The following is a 21,357-nucleotide window of genomic DNA, read 5'->3' as shown; positions in this document are numbered from 1 at the left end:
TGGAAACGTGCAAATTGGAGCATTTGATTGCTTTACATGTAACTATGCTTGGCATAGATAAATTAATGTTTGTTTGTTATGAGAAAATAATGATTTTTGCTCAAAATAACTGGAAATGGATCATTTCCCGCGGCACACCTGACGATATCTCACGGTACACTGGTATAACAGACCAGACCAGCATACACGCATGAAACGGCTCCTTTTATGCATCAGAGATCTTATCTTGCGTTGGAGAAATTATCACTTGCTGGAAATCGTTTTCAATACAAAAATGTCACTGGATGCATAACAAGACTCATTTAACTTGAGCTCTTATTTAGAAGCGAAATTATTATACTGTATAGCTAGGGTAACCAGATTTTAAAAAATTACAAACCGGGAAAGTTAAACATACAATTAATGTTTCCTAATTTAAAGGGAAACTTCAGCCGTGATGGCATTTTCACTTTCATAAACTCTCTTTATGTATTTTCGCCAGGAAAATTATTTTAGCTTGCATTTTCATTTTCATCAATTTGTTTGGAAAATACAGAGAATAACTAACTCATAAAAATATGCCCCAGTTTAGCAGCCAAACATTAACTACGCTTTGATAGCTGTCTGGTTTTACCCAGGGAACTAATTAGAAGCCTGCCAGTCCAACAAAACTTGCATCGCTAAATGTAAAAAAATCGAAGCCCAATTGCCACTAAAATTTATATGCTCATTCCTATTCTTGTCCACGTCAACCTGTAAAAGTAAAAAACACCATGTTCATATCAATCAAGCGTCATTTTAATCACAAGCCCAATCTTCGTCAACAGGGGTTTGGGGTGCAAGCGAAAGACGGCCGACAAGCGAAAGGCGGCTGACGGGGGTGGTCATCATTAATACAAACAGTGTTGGGCAAATTACATCCAAAATTTAACATATTTCATATTATTAGTTACTTGTATTTGAAAGTAATACGTTTCTTTACAATATTACCGGAACCAAGTGGCTATTACCGTAAATACTGTATAAACAATTGCTGGTAGAGGACGTAAGGTACTAGTAGGCGCAACGTCTCCATGCGTTCCATGTTGAAAGGACAGCACCAAAACATAACAAAAATCAAGGATGCATGTTCTGTTTTGAAAATTGGTTGATTACGACGGCATATAAGGTCCACATATAAATATATATTTTTTAGAGGGTGGGGGCAATATTCTGAGAAAGAAAACTCGCAAATTTTCCACTTTTTAAAGTCACAAATTTGCCACTTTATAAAGTTACAAATTTGCGAGTTTATAAAGTGGCAGATTTGTGAGAGAAAAAACGAATTTACAAATTCATACATTTTGGTATTTTTTTTTGTACAAGTAGCTAAGTTGATGTATCGAATCTGCTGCTCTCCATCATTCACATGCATTTACCTAAAGTATGCTAGCTTCTGACTGGTTAGTGTGTCAGCTGAGCCACCAACAAATCCTTATTTGTCGTAAGTTTTTTTCTCAGTATATTACCCCCCTCTGAAAAAAATATATATATACGTGGCCCTAATACGTCGTCATAGTTGATAAATGAGCAGGTTATGGCTTCTTTTCAATGTATGTCCTTTAAAGGAACGTTGCCACCATGTGTCGCCATGACGCTTAGCTGGGCTGCTACTGCGCGCAGGAATGTGAAGGCAGTTGATTTGCTTGTCCTTTTGTGTTTGTTCATGAATGGAGAGGGAATATTACAAGTTGCTGTGCTAGATTGCTAATCACTGGTGTCATGTCATGAGTGCATTCGCATTAACATTAGCAGTTGCAGCATCAATCACCGCAGAGAGTTTCACAACGGAACAGGGTCGCTGTCAGGGCTACCTGTACCAGACATTCAGATTTGGTCAGTGTAGTATTCTCAAGAATGAGTTTCCTATTTATTTATTTTTTTTTATTAACTGTATTTACAGCACAGATATACGTACATTCAACATGACACCAGATTTTGTTTTCTATTCTTCATTTCTTTGGCTTTTGAAGTAAATTTTTTACATGTGTTTAGACTGACACACCATAGTTGGATAAAACAATGCCTGGAACAAGATGACAAACTTGTTTCCCTAAAACACGGGTTGAATGGTAAATATTCCTCAATGTTACTTGAAGCACTGCTGTAATAAATGTATTTCTTTGCACTACATTGAGCTGTACAACCACATATTTTGATTGGGACTGTGTGACAATGATTTGTGTTATTTTTATTCCCCCTCCCCTTTTGTGTCTTCTATACAAAATATGTATTTTGTGAACAAATGGAAATAAATAATATACAATTTATATTCTACTAATTTAATGTAATGTTAAGGAAAAATTTATATATGGGGTGAAAAAACTAAAAATTGTCCATCCATCCATTTTCCTAGTCGCGGGGGGCGCTGAAGCCTATCCCAGCTGGCTTGGGGCAGTAGGCGGGGTACACCCTGAACTGGTTGCAAAAAATATATATATTTACAAAACATTCATCTATTTACATTTGAGAGAATGTCTATATTATCTGATATGGTAGTAGTGTGATTATTTACATTCAAGTATTGTACAGATTTTTGATTGGGGAGGTAGTGGTGTGCAGATTATTTCACGGCTTGGTGGTAGAAGCTGTTTTTGAGCCTCACGGTTCTAGACTTTAATGTCCTGTGGTGTTTTTGCAGGGGGAAGGGGGGAGGAAAAATGAGTGGTCCAGGGTAGGAGGGGTCTTCTTCTCTGGCTTTCCACAGTGGAATCATTAAGGACCCCTGCCACCATGGACCCTCTGCAAAACTTGATGAATAGAATAGAATAGAATAGAATAAAATAGAATAGAATAGAGTCACATGAACAATGAAAATCTGTTAGCATCTCATAACATATATATATATATATATATATATATATATATATATATATATATATATATATATATATATATTTGTGTGAGTAAAACTTTACTCACTTGCCAAAACACAAAGTTTGAGAGTTTGCTTCTTGGTATGAAAAGCAGTGCATGCCTTATTTCCTCAACCCACAACCCCACCCTCTCCTTTCAAATGGCAGGACATCTGGAGTTTATTTCAGCACGAAAGGACATTGGATCTCCCCTGAGCGGCTGACTGGATGGGTGGCCCACTGTTGTCCAGTCCAACATGATTGAAAAAAGGAGCCCTTCACAAATACACACTCACACACCTCAACATGTGTTGTAACATTAAGGCTGAAACCCCCATTAAACAACGACTCAATCAATCATTATATAATTACCACTACCCATCCAAAATTAAAAAATTACACACATATATTGTATTCTGTGTATTGGCTTGAACTTTGTATAAATACAAGTTTTGAATATAGAGGGATTTCAGTGATGTCATAAAATCCGCGTGATGTCTAAAGAAATTATGTTAATAGCAGTGGTTCTTAACCCTGGTTTGATCGAACCCACAGGTTTGGTGTGTCTCAGGGGTTCGGCAGATGGTTTGTGATGATACGCCCCACTTGGCATGGAATTTGGTTCGCTCAATAGTCGACTTATGACTTTTGTGATGGTACGTCGTGATTTCTTTATTATGGGGTATATGCCAGGAGATTTGATGAAAAGGCGACTCTTCATGTTAATTTGTTTACCCTGCGTGTTTGGGAATGTTTTTGTTTGTTGTTGTTGTTGTTGTTGTTGTTTTGGGGGGGGGCACATTTAATTTTTCAATAAAGAAGTGTTCGGTGAAGGCACATTGGAAACTGGTGGGGTTTAGTACCTCCAACGAAGTTAAGAACCACTGGTTAAGAGGTATGCATACAACCATAACCTAATCACAAAGCCGGCACAAATCAAAGCCGAGAAACATCGAGGAGAAAAGAATGAAACTTCAACGCACCTCATTTACAGTTAATTGTTTTATTTGATTTCACATTTAAAATAAATGTCTGTGTAGGCAAAAATTGTGAATTTGAGGATCCATCCCTTCACACAAATGTGTGAATATACAGTGCAGTAGGATGGAAGCAAAAGAAAGAGGGGGAAGATCGGTAAATCCTTGCCAGGGAGTGGGAAAAAAGTGAGAAAATGGAAAGAAGTGTCATTTAGAGTAAATGGCATCCAAAAACCCTCTCCAATTATCTTTGCTTACCATGCCACACAGGCTGACTTAATTAAAATAACTTGAGAGGAAGCGGAGGAAGGAGCTGCCAGTGATTGAGGGGGCAAGCAGTTGATGTACTGTATCTGCACTGAAACACAAAGCTCAGACATTGCGCAGGCTGCCGACCACTTTGCCTTTTCAATTGCTGACTTCAAAAGAGGGGGAAAAATACATTCTTATAAATATTGTTTTTGGGGGGTGAGGCTCTCACTTCTCAGAGATGTAATTGCACCAATTCTTCATTTTTATCATCGCTGGAATATCTGTTAGGGGTATAAGGGGGCATGGGTAATACAAAGGAATAATAAAACTGCATTTGTTTTCATCTTGTCTGATTCTCCCCTCTTCCACAATTCATCTGCCTTTCTCTGAGAAAACCTTTGACAGTGACCTTTTCACTGTGTTTCTATGGGAACAACACCCAACCACTTACTATATGACTGGCGCTTATCTGTGATTGTGGAGACAAATTTGGCCCACTTTGTGTCCTAAAGTATGTATCACATTTAGAATTTAATGCCTATTTTTTTATTTCATGTGCACAAAAATGCCTAAAACATTTGCCACAACAGGTCTAAAACATGTAATTTCCTGTTGACATACAAAGAGTTAAATACGTTTCCACCATATCAGGGGTAATACAAATCTTAAAGGGCCCCAAATGTATTATTTTTTTCAATGACACAAAAGGCCATTTATTGACGTCGGTCAGGCCCCATGCAATAATACTGTAATATTGAAAGCAACAAAATAGGGCCCGACCGATTAATCGGCCACCGATTATAATCGGCAGATTATTGCCCTTCAAACATTTGCCAAAACAATCAGCCAATTGGGCCAAATGGCAGATTATTTTGGCCGAAATTTCCGACACTGTGAAAGTACCCCGAATGCACCATTTTGCTTCTGTGGCATTAGCAACTAGCAAGTGTTATTCTGGTTGTTCTGTTGTCCCCAAGTCTCCTTTAAGCTGTTTAATGACATCACAGTTGGAGTTAACTGTAAAACTAAACACACGACAATAAGAATAACATCCATTGTATATTTAAACACAAAACATGCTTAGTTTTTAAAACATCGCTCACCTAGCGTTAATGCTAAAAGCGAAGGAAGGGTCCCATTCAAATGCTAACCGGAAGTTAGCATCAACTTCGGGAGTGTTTTTCCTTCAAATAACGAATATTCACACACAAATGCTGTTACAAACAAGGGTTACAAACAAGGATCGCAAGTCACTTTTGACAAAGACAGACCCCGACCTCCCTCGATTCCACCTACTACAGTCACGCCCCCTCAGCAACGCAGACAGAAGCAATGTTAGAAACAATGGCGACACAGAAAACAACCAAAACCGGGAACCACATAAATGTAATTACTGTACTGTAATATTTATTGAGTTTCATAGACTAATAGTGGCTTTATTGAATGATCTCTATTTCGGTACAATTGCGTGTTTTGGTAAACGCTCACTGGTGCCGGAACAAACAACGAGCAAGGTAGTACAGTGTTGTTGCTCCTGAATGTAGTGACAAATTTATTTTCATGCCAATGACACTCGAAATTTCATTTCATACACTGTCGTTTGATACAATTGGCCATGTTTTAAAAGCCTACTACGAGGCTGCTTCTGAATTATGTGGCATCAGTTTGTCATTAATTAGTTAGCTAATCAATCATGTAATATAGTAATTAGTTAAGTCCATTGGCTGTTGCCATTGAACATACCGTTGGCTAACGCAATAACGTACCGTAAGAACAAACTGATCCTCAAACTGAGGACGTAGTGTTGATCTAGTATGTTGCCAATTCCAAGAGAGATTTTTTGTCTTTGCCCCCAAAGAAGAAGAAGGGGGAGGGGAGAGATTAAGGAGACAAAGGGTGTAGTGTGAAGAGGAAATAATTGGATTGGGCCTTGCAAAAATGTTATTTTCATTCAAAACACAAAAATACTCAAATGAATGTGGCTTCCAATTTGACAAAAAATGTAATAGTTGAATGAAACAAAACATGACCCCCTATAATGAATTCAAAATATGGGTGTGTAATGTCATACCTTCTACAATATTACCGGTGTAGTTTCTTGGGTGATTAAAATAATAAAATAAAAAATTATATATCGTGAAATTGACACTGTAAGGACGTGATTACGTATTCAGTAACATCATACGTCATGTCAACCATTCGGACATACACACGTTGTTCCCTACTGAATAACAACAATGTCGGGGAGCGTGAGCAGCTCTGCAACGTCAGCTTCGTCTCATGACGATTTAGTGCCGCAACAGGCCACAACACATTGCAACACTGCAAGCCCAGTGGCTACCTCTCTGTGAAGCCTCACTATGGCAAGTCGCCACCAACCAAATTTAACCCCACTTAGTCGGTTGGGTGTGACAATCACTTAAGTTAAGTTATTACCAAAGACTTGGCATCATCCCGGTCCCACAATACAAAAATGTCAATAGCTAGAAAGAGATGATGGTCAAACAGCAACTCCAATTGAACAAGGAAATTTAATGGTCCATCTATGGACCATACATCAACCACAGCTACCCGCCAGAGAACAGCAAACCGTGCAAAAAGCATTTGAAACACCCAACAGCTGGACACGCGCACCCAAGGCACCAGATGAGGTCAAGCCAAACTCGCATGCAAAGGCCACAGTGCACTTTAGGTCCATCCTGAAGCACCACCAAAAATGCTAAAGATCACCAACTCCCTGTAAGCAATGCATAGACCAAGTCATCAGCAGCCTTAATCACATTAATCACCCCAAAACGTCTTGGGTGCTGATTAATGCGAGAAATGCGACTTTACCAGAGTCTAACGTGTCCTGGGTCTTCCCCAGGGCCTCCTCTCGGTGGGACATGCAAGAAATGCCTCAACAGAGAGGCATTCAGGTCAGGAGGCATCATGATCAGATGGCCAAGCTACCTCATTTGGCATCTCTCAATGTGGAGGAGGCTGGAGGCCGAGGACCGAGATTGCGTCTTTATGCAGCCAGCAGAACTGGAGATGTATCAAAATGTCACTAATATGTACACCTTCAATGCCTAGAATTTCTGTCCATTAAAACTCATTCACACAAATTCACCGGCTGGTTTACTAGATTTTGGCTGATTTTGCGAGGCCCACAAGAATATTGTGCTCTATTGCTATAAAAACATGGAACCTACGAAAAGAAAGAGTAGAGTCTCTTCTTTCATCAAGAAATAAAATCATAGTTCTATTTGTTTCCGTTTTGCAGCAATTACCTTTAGATTAGTTACATCATTATTCACAAATCTGAAAGAGCTTTTTGCAACATGGCCCCGGGTGATCTCTCATACTCTGCTGCAACCTGCTGGCCCTCTTTGTAATAACTACCATTGCTTCAAGCATTCTCTTCAGTTCAGAGACTGCATCAAATCCTTCTGCATGCTCTCGCATTTAAAAAAACAACACAAAAACGTATAAATATGTCTTTGGGAGCATGGTAATATTTAAAATAGAACGTATTTATACATTTTTTGGGAGCAAATGAGTTAAGGTTACGAAAAAGTTGATGACAAAGGTGGCAGGGTTAGAGGAATCCAACCCCCAACGACTCCGACTTACTGCCGAAAATCCGGACCAAACTCTGATGTACAGTGACCAAGCAGCCCATATTAGGGCATCCTGTACACCGTACTCCTGGAGCACCTCTCACAAGATTCCTTGGGGGACACAATCCAATGCCTTTTTCTCTCCGACACCTTCGAAGACCCTGCAGAGGTTGTAGAGCTGGTTCACTGTTCCACAGCCAGGACAAAATCCACTCTTCTCCTGAATCTGAGATTTGACTTCTCAACAGGATTTTCATTTACATCTGAAGGTTATTGCTGTCCTAATATCTTTTGAACTTTCTTAAATAATGAATACTGAACAGTCTCTGCCAAAGTATGGGCTAGCTTTAGCGACCTCTACATCAAACACACACTCACACATTCTCACTCTAACACACATTCCTCTCACCTACTCAGCCAACACACAGTAGCGGCTCATGTGTCACAGCTGTGCTTTTGTCTTGCAAGCTTATTGTCCGGGAGTGTACAGTAATGTATTTCTTACTGAACATAACACAAACTCAGACTGTTTAATCAAATGTGTTTGCACAGAAGGTTGGTGGGTGCAAAAATCTGAAGTTTAAGAGTGAGAATGCATTGTTTCTTAAACACGCCAACCTTTAGCAACTACTTACACAAAATATCAACTTATACAGTATGGAAAATAGTTTAGATCTTTTACATGTGTAAAAATTTTACAGTGCCATCAAAAGTAGTAGCCTCAAATTTGTTGACTTTTTCATAGTTTAAGATCATCAATAAATGTAAATATCAAATACAGATATCCCAAGTAAACAGAAAATGCAGACTTGTTCAACATTGACCCCACTGTCTCAATGTTGGTTTACATGTGACATCTTTGTGGTTAAGGAAGCCAAATAAAATGACTGTTGAGTGAGCTGACACGTCACGCTCCGGCTCTCCTCCTTCAGTTTTGTACTTCATCTTGCACCATTCACTTTCGCATTTGTCTCTTTTCAAAACCGTGTCGTAAAACATGTCAGCGTGTGGCATACACCGGAAGGAATTACTCAAATATGCAAGTCCATCACGACAACAAAAGCACAAGTGATGATTACAAACAGTGAAAATAATATTAATTACAACTACACTCACTATTATCAACTTTTTTCAAACCGATATCAAATACCGATACCACTAGTACATAAAATTCCCCAAAGAACAAAGTCAGTAAATTTGAAAGAAACAGCTATATATCTCAATATAGCATTTCCCTTCAAATTGCATGAAATCAATGGCAATTTTCTATTCTTCTCATTCCTAGTTCCTGATCATAAAAAGGCCACAAGAAGGCGGCCGGTACTGGTATCAGCCACCAGTAGTGATCTGTGAAAATAAGGCTTTACCTGCTCAGATACAGATACCTGGTACCTACTCGCCCATCCCTACTATTTATAAACCCATCCATAGTGTTAAAAAAAAAGAAAAAAGGTTGGGGACTGCTGCAAAATATATCAATGACATCATCGTTTAATCAAACTTCGACTTCACTTAGATCACACTATAATTGACAACAAAAAAACATTTTTGTTTTTGAACTCTTAGTCAACGCAGATTTTAAGTGATGATCAAGTCTACCCTTAACCCAAAGCCCTCCGTTTCTGCTACTGACAGGCTACATTGTTTTACCCCTTTCACACACCAACTGAAAAATACTATGACGGGCTCAGCTCCAGTTGCCAGGGAGACTTCCATACAAGGGCTGTGACCCAGGAGGGTTGCCCCCCCAAAACACACACACTTGTCTTTGTATCATCGTGGGGACATCTCATTCAAATGATGCATTTCCTAGACCCTTCCACTAACCCCAATGTCATCCATAACCCAATTCAAACCTAAACTCTAAAACAAATTAATTCTGAACTTGTGGGGGACCACCAAAATGTCCCCACAATTTCAAGTAGAAGTCGGTCCCCACAATGCAATAGTTAAACCTGGAAAAACACGAGTGTATGGGCCCCACAATGTAGCAAAGACAAAAGCGCACACAAACACACACAAAAATGCACACGTACATGCACACACACAGACACTGCCGCCACCAAGTACAGAAAAATTACGGGCTATAGGAGAGGCGTTCCTTCTACCAGGTCCAATCCTTAAAACATGTATGCTGGAAAGAATTTCAGGGGCCTAAACATCCGACAGCCCAAATGAAGAGATACTCCTGCAACATCCTATTCTCCATGATAAACAAACTGGCTGGCTTGTGTTAATGATTCCTAATAATGGAATTAAATTAATATCCAGTAACATTTTTATTTCTGGTTTTGACAATTAACATTAGTTAATATAGAAACAGTACTATCATCCATACAGTTCAACTTTAGCAGGTATCTGCTTTCTCGTGTTATTATTGAAACTACAGGGATTAAAATACAACATCTGAACCTAAAGGACCATCACAGTCTATCCAAATTCACATGCAGGGCCGCCTCGCCCTAAATGCAAAGTACACTTAGTGCGCAGCGTACCATCGTCTCGGCAGGCACCATCGTACGTGTGGGGCAACATTTTACAACATCATCGAGTCACGTCATTGGTGAACTTCTAACATACACATGACATGTTGTTGTCGTTAGCACCCGTGCCAATGTATTAACTATTTACCCCCACCACCACCACAAAAAAAACTATTGCATCACTCGCCACACAAGGGCACGCATGCATTGGACGTGACATTACCACGTTTGTTTTTATTTAAAGACATGAAGAACTCACTTTCGAGTTTTTAAAATTTTCAGTTCCATAAAAAAGGTTTTGGGTTAAAAAGTGCTTGCATTCTACAATTCAGAGATTCGTGGAGAGAAGCATAAGAAAATAATTACGTAATTCGCGTTGAGCAGTAAACTCAAGGTTTGTCTGACCATTCGGATGGTAGGGTATTTCAAACATACATAGAAAAGAATCTGTATCAAACAGAAATAAATACTACGTCAGCACATTACTTTGTACGAGGAAACATTTCATAATTTATTTCCCAGATCAATAACCTCTGTCACGGACGCACCTAAGTCTGTACTACCACATGGCAACCTAAGTTTCTCATAAAGCTCAAAGCATGCACACCAACCCTAAAATATCCCACACTGTGTTGATTACTTTCCAATGGCAATATAAATAGGGCTCCATGCTACACGATAAAGAATTGTGATCAGAGATGGCAAATCCATTTCCAGAAAGTAAAAAACCCTGCCACACTTTGGCTTTAGCCCCTCGTGCTAGCTAGCTAGCTCCCTAGCAGTTAAACAAGCACCCGGGGAGCTAGCTAGCTAGCACCTGGGGCTAAAGCCAAACTGTGGCAGGGTTTTTACTTTGTAGACCTGGATTTGCCACCTCTGATTGTGACATTACAATAACATGCAGCTGGGAGCATCAGCGGCTGATCAGACGCAACGGAAATGTGCGTGACACCAGCCAATCAGAGTGCAGGTTTTCCTTCTCTTCTGCGGTTTGCAAGTGAAAGTGAAAGAAACAAGAAGTAAACAATGACCGAAACGCGCAGCTAAACAAGCCATGACTTGGTGTCATCTTCCCAAGATGAAACAGTTTCAACAAGATGGTTCTTCCCTGTCACTTTTGAGGACGTATGATTGTCGGTACGCAAAAACTTGCTTGAACCAGTCCGTAGCGCAAAAAAGGTTGGGTTTGGGTCTTTAAGCCATGCAAACTATTTTCGTTGTATGAGAAACGCTACCCACCCCCACCCTACCCCGTGAAAAAAATTTAGTGGCGGCACTGCTCACATGTGAAAAACATAGGTTGTCATATTTGTCATTATCACACAGTGATTTGCAAAGATCAAAATATTAATTTGCGTAACAGCCCAGCACTAACATTTACAATAATTATTACCATTATTTTTACTTCCCTGCCTGCCAGGATTTTTCTCTAACCACCACTTCATTAGTTGGGTGTGTATTTATGTCATTGGGTTGGTTAAGTCTTTGTCAGATCTTTTGTTGTTCCACCTGGACACCGCCAAGACTTGATAATGAGTGCTTTATGTCTTGAACCCACATTGTTAATTTAGCTTGATTTCTTTAGTCTGGTTCAGATCCCTTTGTTCTTCCTTGTGCTTATTTGAAAGTGCGTTGTTCAGAGATTTCTTTCTGTTCTTGTTTACGTGATTAAATCTTCATTTCATCTTTTTTGACCAGTTATTATTTGGTTTTTGGTCAGTTATTATTATTTAGAAAATAACATAACAGGATTTTTGTGGCCGATCACAATCGCCGATCAGAAAAAAGTTTAAAAACTTGTATATTTACTCTACAGTATAACACAGGGGTGTCAAACATACGGCCCACGGGCTGGATCAGGCCCGCAAAGGGGTTTAATCCGGCCCGTGAGACAATTTTTTAAGTTGAAAGTTGTAATGTCCAACCAATTAATCAGCCGGCCACAATCAAAACATATAAATTCGTAATTTAACAAGCAGTGCTGAGCAATACAACTTGTACACGGAATCGTCCTGGATGTCATTATTTTACACGCAACTTAAAGTTACGGTTTGTTTTTCAAAGAATGATAATAACAATCATAGACCAACATAAATGTGTTAAATATGACACAAATTATATATGACAAGGATTAACGTCCTTATAGCTTCATTAACTGCGCCACAAATCAAATAGTATCAATTTCATTATTGGCGATACTGGCCCTATATTTAATTAAATTATTTGTAGTATCGCACACCACTAATGGAAGTCTCAAAGAAAGTGGATGTGTGTTTAGTAGAGGCTGTTCGGGGGTGGGTTCGTGTGTTGGTTTGTGGGTTCTATTGACGTCATAGAGTGAGCACCCGCTCGTTTTCTCGGGCTGGTGCTGGGAGAGCAAAATGAGCTAGAATTTCTCATAGAGGGGCGAATAGAGGAAAACACTACTTAAGTGATGTTATTGGTGAGGAATTAGCATTTTAACATGGCTAAAAGTTAAAAAATACTAATTGATTTTTCATGTTACTGTCACTTTAAAATTAAATAAATGGCACACATACTGGAGCTAGTTATTTTATTTTATGTAAATAAAATGGTTTTCTGACTTTTTACCAGTCAAAATAAACAAACAAAATAATATACACAAAGGCTATTACTTTGTGATTGACTAGTCGAGTGCGTGGAGGCGGAACTTCCACCTATCATTCGAAGCCTTTCCATAACCTCTCCCACAACACGCAAGAATGTTAAAAATAGTTTAGCTTTTGGACTCTCATACAAACGAGCACAGAACAACAGAGAACAACTTTGGAGTGAATGAAGTTGTTTTTTGTTGGCTCAATGGTAGAGTGGTCGACTCGCAACCCAGCGGTGGTGGGTTTGATTCCATGCCATTGTGACGACGTCAAAGTATCCTTGAGCAAGATACTGAACCCCCGGTTGCTCCTGATGCTCCTGACATCAGTAGGGGAATGAGTAGTTGAATGTAAAGCACTTTGAGGGCCTTGTAAGGTGGAAAAGCGCTATATAAATGAAGTACCATTTGCCATTTATTTTGCGCATCTGGTCAATGACGTCATTGATCGATCACGCAAATTGTGATATTACAGGCGACCAGATCGGTTTAAAGTCGACTGTAAAATAACAGTTAAATGTTGTAAATTACAGGGGAACTTCATTTGAACAAATTACTGTAAAATAATAGTTATTTATCGTGAAATGCTGGTAATTTACAGTGGTTTGGAGTAATGCTGCCATCCAAGCAACGTCTTTTTCAGGGGCGTCCCTGCTCATTTTTGCAAGACAATGCCGGCCCACATTCTACATGAAACAGCATGGCGTGAGCATGGAGTGAGAGAACTAGTGAGACCTGTCTCCCATTCAAAATGTGTGGCGCATTATGAAGCACAAAAGACTATTTAGCAGCGAATTGTACATCAACCAAGAGTGGGGGGAAATTACACCTACAAAGCTTCAACAATTATAGTTCTCACTATACGTAAACAAGATGACGTAACGCAGTGGTAAAGATGCCCCTGTACTGTCAGGCATCAAATTCAAAATGAGCTTTAGTATTGGTGAAACCATTGTTCAGATGCTAGAGGCGTCACTAAAGCAAACGATATTAGCATCAATGTCAATGTTCTGCTTGATTGTTTCAGCTTATTTTCTCTGGTTCGTGGGAAAACAAGTGCATTTTGTAAACCTGACTATGTTGTACTGCTGCTTACAAAAAAAAAAAAGGTAGAATCAAACTTTCCTGGTTAAAATGTATTCTTTCAGTTGGTATATTTGGTATACCCAATATAAATAAAATATAATATTGTATAATCATAGAACACAATATTCTGTGGGTCCTAAAAAAAAAATCATTAATAAAACTCTAAAATGGCTGACAATATGGAGTGACTACAGGGAGTCCTCGAGTTACGTCGTTTCGACTTTACGGCACCCGTGCCTTGTCCGTAGCACCATCTTTTTCGTTAATTTCCCACAGTAATCACGCCATTTTAAAGTTATTTAAAGGTATGTTATTGTTGTTACCTCCAGCAACGGACGTCCATCGAGCAGGTCAAAATATTGGTTCCGGCTCTTCCGGGTCGCGCAAATATGTTTTTTTTAAATTACTGTACAAAGTATTTTGATGTAAATATCTACTTTAACGGTGAAATCTGACTCATGTCGAAATTTTGGTTAAATTTGGTTTGAAATTTGGTACTCCCTGTACTCTGAAAATGGCCGGCAATGAATGAGATTTAATGAGGAAAATAACCACAAATGTTCTATTTGTTGCAGGGATGTCAAACATACGGCCCACGGGCCAGATTAGGCCCGCACAGAGGTTGATTCCGGCCCGCGAGATGATCTTGTAGAGTAAAAAAAAAGTGTAATGTTTTTTTGTTTGTTGAAATATAATAAAATAAAAACATAAATCAAACATAAACTTGCTGAATGCAACAAACATTCAGTTGCTGGTAACACAAACACATATGCCATGGAAAAACATCCTATAGCTTCATTAACTGCACCATATAATGAATTCTGGGAACAATACATTTGCAAAACAGGTAGACACACCCGGAACTTATACGGGCAAAGTGTTGCCGCGTTCCATTTGCATTTGTGTTATTTTTTGGAACAATATATTTACAGTATTTATATTTACAGCCCTGCTATTTAGGGCTGGCCTGCAAATAACGAAAATCTGTGTATAACTGACGCCACTTGGCAATATATCCATGTGGCCCCTGAGCTAATATAAGTTTGACACCCCTGATTTAATGAGAAAGATAAGAGAGAATGATTTTTTTTGTTACCACTACCACATATGATGTAGATCTTGGCAATGGTCGTATAAACTACAGATCTCACGCATGTACACGCACACACACAGTAGGGTGGTCACAATACTAAGATTTCAAACTCGATATCGATACCCAGAACAATACTCAATACTCGATACCATCTTCGATACCGTGGAGATTAAAAAAAAAAGAGAAATACTTGCATAGCATAGAACAATATTTTTACTAACATAGCCGCAAATAAATAATAAAATAAAATAAATAATAAACAGAAAATGAAAAAAAAATAAGAAGACAATCACTTTTTCACATGCAAATAAATTATTAATAACACAAATGAAAGAATACATACATCATACAAAAAACGCCACAAAGACATTTTTTGTTGTCTGAGGTAAAAACACACATGAAACATCCATCCATCCATCCATCCATCCATCCATCCATCCATCCATCCATCCATTTTCTTAACCGCTTTTCCTACACAGGAAACAGCAATTGAAAATAAAATTGAGGTGGTTAACTATACAGGTGATCAGAACTACAAATTATTTTAAAATAAGGGTTGGCACTAGTACTTTCTTAATTTCTAAATAATTAACCCACGCCGATGCTACAGCAATAAAAGGTGACTGAAAATGATTCATCCCCATCTGATTCCAGCATATATTCGCATAGCTGAATGGGTATTTTATTCAGTGTGTTATAGAATTTCGCAGGCTTCACATCTGCAAGAGCCCAAAAGAGCACTGAGCCGAAACCAACAGAAGACTGCCCATGTCAGCTTGAATATAGTGCAGCAAATTAAAGTATAGGAAAACTGATCTTGAAGCTGCACAATGACATAATAGTCCAAAGGGAACGGAATGATTTTACCAAGATAAATGGCTCAGTAGATTTCAAGGACAGTTCAATCAGTGGGGACTCATCACTACAGAGAGAGATTAGAAGTAGCCTGGAAAGGGAACTTGAAGACAATATTTTGTGGAAAAAGTAACACATTACTCCAATGTTGTTTCATTTTAAGATGAGGTGAATCTGTTTCTGTACTGCATGGTGAACCCATTTATACTGTATATAATTATTTTAGTTCTGCTCATAGTTTCTTCAAAGACTTTTTCTCCCAGTTTCTATTTTATACACTGCTATTTTTTCACTTCATTCATCACATATGGCAAAAACCTGATTATCCCAAAGAAATTATTCAAACACATATTTGATTGAATTTCAGTATGGGTTTTGGCATGTTATGTATGGAGGAACAAAACTGCCAAAATTAAACATAAATAAATGATTAAATAAATAAATAAAAGTGAAAATAAAAACAGATATAAAAAATATAATAAAAAAATGTAATACAAAAATAAATAAATGAAATAAAAACAACAACAAAATCTATATTTCCCTAAATACATTTTAAAAAGTAAAAAATAATAACGAGATTCAAAAAATGAAAATAAATATAAAAATAAATGTCAAAATAAACACAAAAATAAATTTTGAAATATAATTAAATAAAAACGCTCTGCTCTCACATTTATTTATTTCATGCTGCAGACGCTCTGTCAGTTTGCAACAGCAGAGCCCAACCCAAGACACGCTTAGGACCGCCCCCTCATTTGAATAACATTTCGACCTGACAGAGCGTCTGTAGCATGAAATAAATAAATGTGAGAGTAGAGCGTTTTTATTTATTGATTGAAATTGTATTATATTTATATATTTATTTTTGTATTTATTTTGAAATTTTTATATTTATTTTTTGAATCTCGTTTTTTTATTTTATTTTTTACATTTATTTATTTAGGGATAAATATATACATATACATATAGTTTTTATTTCCATTTATATTTATTTTTTTATTAAATTTTTTAATCATATTTTTTCATATCTTTTTTATTTTCACTTATATTCATTTATTTCTTTTTTATTTATTTTTTGGGCGGTTTTGGTCCTCCATTGTTATGGGGTATATGTTGGTCTACAATACATGCAGCATTGCGGCCACAGGCCGTTCCATCCATCCATACATACATACATACATACATACGATTTTTGCACGCATCAGAGTCCCCCTCTCAATTAAAAAAAAAGGTGTGAAAAAAATTGTGTGACAGTTTCCAAGAGCATGAAAAAAAAAGCTGTTTCTCTGTAGAAATATATTTCTCTAAAAATAGAGGAAGGGGAAGAGTAACCTGTGCTTTTTGTTTGTCGAGCTAAGTGAGAATATTGGTGATTTAGCTCTCCCCCTCCATCTGTTTTGTTTTCCTTCCATCTCTGTTTTTGATGAGCTGTGTCTTCAGTCCCCCATATAAAATCCCATTAGCTGTTAATGAAGTCAGGCTCCTAGCCTCTTGGCCTCACCTCATTTAGCACGATTGTCTTGCGGCCATTAGCATCGAGGCAATTACAGCCGTACGACAAGAGTAATTGGAAATGGCGACAGGAATGCTGAGAAATGGGAATAAATAAATATAAAAAGATATTCCGACTAATAAGCTCCTATTCAAATGGCATGGAGGGAGCCGCATGTGTCTAAGTTAAATCAACATAATTACAATTAGGGTTGGTAGGGGTAAAGAGTGCGGGTGACGGTAAAACTGATATGGTTGGATTTTCACATAGAGGTAGTAAATGTGATGGAAGAAAATGTGAGCTCACACTGCGAACATAATAATGAAGAGCATAACCGTAACCTTAAACTTTTGCGAGGTCAGGGAGGATGTGCTTGTGATCAATGGAACGTTGCCTATTTTGCAGAACAGTTCACATCCATGAGGAATCCATGTTCAAAAGTTTTGCACTAATTGTCACACCTACCGAAGTGAGGCAAAATTCTTTCTCCGCATTTGACCCATCCCCTAAAGGAGCGGTGAGCAGCATCAGGGGCCGCACTCGGGAATCATGTGGTGATCTAACCCCCCAATTCCAACCCTTAATGCTGAGTCTCAAGCAGGGAGGCAAATGAGTCCCATTTTTATAGTCTTTGGTATGATCCAGCAAGGGACTGAACCCACAACCTCCCCGGCTCAGGACGGACACTCTACCACAAGGCCACTGATTGACAAGTTTGTCACTAATTGTGCAATATTTACTGTAGTGAGGCCAAAGAGGATAGGTAATTGCTATTTGTTTGGGTTTGTGGGTTTAATATAAAATTTTAGATACAGTCCCTTCCAAAAGTATTGGAATGACAAAGTCAACTAGAGTAAGTGCAATTTCTGCAGAAATTGCGTGGGAATGCTGAAAGCTGAATGCTAAGCTGAATGCTTAGGAAGGAAATTGAAGGATAAATTACAAAGTAATTAACTATTAATTACTAGTAGTAGTAGCAGTAGTAGTAGTAGTAATAGTAGTATTACTAGTAATTATTAAGTAGTAACCTGTGAATCTGGTGAAGGTGGGATTCAAACCCTCGCCTCCTGTTTACCGGTCAAAGCTCTGCTGAACTAGCCACTGGGCCATTGCTGCCATAGAAGCATCTGTGACATTGTATGTAATTGTAGTGAATATTGAGGTATGAAGCTGAAACCTTGCGTTGAATTTGAATTTTGAATGTAGAACGGATATTGTTGAAAAAAAACTAAATAATGACAAATGACATCAAAAGTAATGGCGAAATAATATGACAATGATTAGTATTCAATATTGCAATTGTACTAAAGAGAGGTTTAAGCAGAATTAGAACCCAGGTACACTGATCACTAGTCCATTTCCTTAACCTTTGGACGACTTAAGCCTAGGTCGAATCTGTGACATTGTATGTAAATTGTCGTAAATACTTTAGTTTTTTTTTTTAAGTAACTAAAGAGTTACTTTTGATAGTACCACATTACTTTTTTTGGTTAAGTAATCTTCAGAGTAATTGAGTTACTTTTAAACTGAAGTAACTAGTAACCATTTTTTAGTAACAAGCACAACACTGGTTACAACGTATCATTAATCTAACGGCTATAACATTCCAACAGTAATGTTAATCTGACCGCTAACTAATACTGGCTAATTGACTAGCTTGTAGCATGGAGCCATAGTCGCCACTATAATTGTGTGTGAAGTTGTTTTTCATCAAAATGATGAGAGAAAATTTGATGTGAAACAGTTTTAGATCTGAAATGTTTAACATTATCTCTTGACACAAAAAATACAGGGGTAAAATGATTGTCCTGATAAAAACTAGACTAAAATGTTGACTGTTATTGTTGACTAAAACTAGACAAATAAAATGATGTTTTCTTGGAGTAAAATAAAGACTAAAATGCTTGATTTATAGTCGACAAAAAGTTGACTAAATGAAAACAGGACAAGGTTGACTAACTAGGATAAAAAACTAACAAGCATGATTGAAACTGGACTAAAACTGAGACTAAATTTAAAAACGGCGGATGAAATTTAACTCATTTACTCCCAGCCATTTTCACTGAAGCAAGCCCCTCCGCTCCCCGCTGTTATACTGGATTTTGACTGATTTTGTAAGGCCCACAGAACATTCTGTTCTATTGTTATAAAAACATGGAACCGACCAAAACAAAGATTAGAGTCTCTTCTTTCATCAGGAAAAAAAGTATGTTTCTGTTTTGCAGCAATTAGCATTAGAATATAGCTAAATGTCATCATTATTCACAAATCTGTATAAAACAGTGGGGAAACAGCTTGTTGCAACATGGCCCTGGTTGATCTCTTATACTCTACTGCCACCTGCTGGCCGTTTTTGTAATAACTACCGTTGCTTCAAGCATTCTCTTCAGTTCTGAGGCTGCATCTAAGCCTTCTGTATGCTCTCGAATAAAAAAAAAACAAAAAATATGTATTAATATATATATATATATATATATATATATATATATATATATATATATATATATATATATATATATATATATTCCCAAATATATATTTGTATATATATATATATATATATATATATATATATATATAGCTAATATTTAAATAGTATTTAAAATAGAAAGTATTTATAAATTTTTGGGAGCAAATGAGGTAACACTATGTAGAGTGGAAACAATGTTAAAACAATCTTCGCCTTGACATGACAGTATGATGATGAACAAATGCATGTCTTTAAGGCTACCTAGTAGAACAACAGTCAAGTCATTGTTATTCATCCTTTCTGCTATTTTCCCAATGAAATGCATCGTAGTGATGACAAATTTAAGCCATGCCACATTTTCAGCATGGAACAACATGTGGAGTAGGCTCCTGGTCACATCTAATTCAGTGCTTTTCAGTTGTCTCTGCATTTCCACGTGAGCATTTCACAATTGTAAAAACTTTTTTACAAAAAACGAAAATGAAAAACAAAACAAATCTGTTTTACTAAGGCATACTAGTCCAAACATACCTCAAGTATTTTAAGAGAATGAGAGCAAAAATGTTCGAGTTGAAAATGATGACTTAAAACGTCTGAGTGACTAATGCAGGCTTACTGCCAGATTGCAATGGCATCACTCATGCATTCAACCCCAGCACCATCAACCACGCTTGGCCCCCTACTTCATAAGCTGACTGACAGGTGGCAGAAACACGATCTGTAAAGGCCTTCCATGAAGGAAGCTCCCCCACTTTAATGGGCACGCTGCCCACTCACCAACCAGTGGACAACAGCACAGTGGCCTCTGCAGCTGAATACAATGATAATGTGGGGGGGGAGCCGGAGGTAGGGAAGCAAGACTACAAAAGGACCCAGGGGCATGAAGGAGAGGGGGACAAGGGTATAATGGAGTTTTTGGCTGATAAATCAAGTGCCAAGGCAAGAACCGAGTGTCCAGGGCTCAAACGGGAAATGGGAGGCTGGCTCCCACAATAGTGTATGAGGGAGTCCCGAGTGGGTTGTCCACAATAGAACATCAAGCAGCTGCTGTTAACTACAGCCAAGGTCTTATTGCTAAAGTAAGATGGTCCCACCCTTCAGATTTAGCTTTTCTTCACTGCCATAAAGCTAATGCAGGGATTACTGCACGTACATTATCTGCAAAAGGTTATATTACTTGGTCTGTGAACTCTCATCGCTGATTTTCACTTTGCCAGTGAGCAACAGTGTGATCATACTCTTGCCAACAAAAGTTTTGGGATAGCTAGCAGTGTGTGAGTAAGGTGTTACTTTTTAAAGCACATCATTACAAAGTGCTTCACAAACATATGGACATGCAAAATTGAGACAAAATGAAACATACAGTCATGTAGGCAAAGTAGACAAGCATGCAAACACGAAAACAAGAGAAATCACGCCAGAATAAAACAATAAAAACCAGAAAAGCAAGACATGGGAACACTTAAAAAACGATTTTGGAGAGATGTAAATATAATCCACGAAAAAAGAATCTAGAATATACCTGATTACTTAAAACAGCAAAGGAATCAAATACAGGGT

At 37.9% G+C, this 21,357-nt stretch overlaps 1 protein-coding gene across 3 annotated transcripts in view; it reads right to left on the bottom strand.

Moving 5' to 3' along the window:
• Nucleotides 1-21,357, bottom strand: part of pknox2 (pbx/knotted 1 homeobox 2) — a 108,352-nt gene that overhangs the window by 56,291 nt on the left and 30,704 nt on the right. The window lies entirely within an intron of this gene.

Source organism: Leptonotus elevatus, chromosome 16 (genome assembly GCF_054856555.1).
Source record: "Leptonotus elevatus isolate MCC_2025b chromosome 16, RoL_Lele_1.0, whole genome shotgun sequence".
NCBI classification, from domain to species: Eukaryota; Metazoa; Chordata; class Actinopteri; order Syngnathiformes; family Syngnathidae; genus Leptonotus; species Leptonotus elevatus.
The sequence above is the reverse complement of the archived record's forward strand: the minus strand, read 5'-3'. Positions and strand labels throughout refer to the sequence as shown.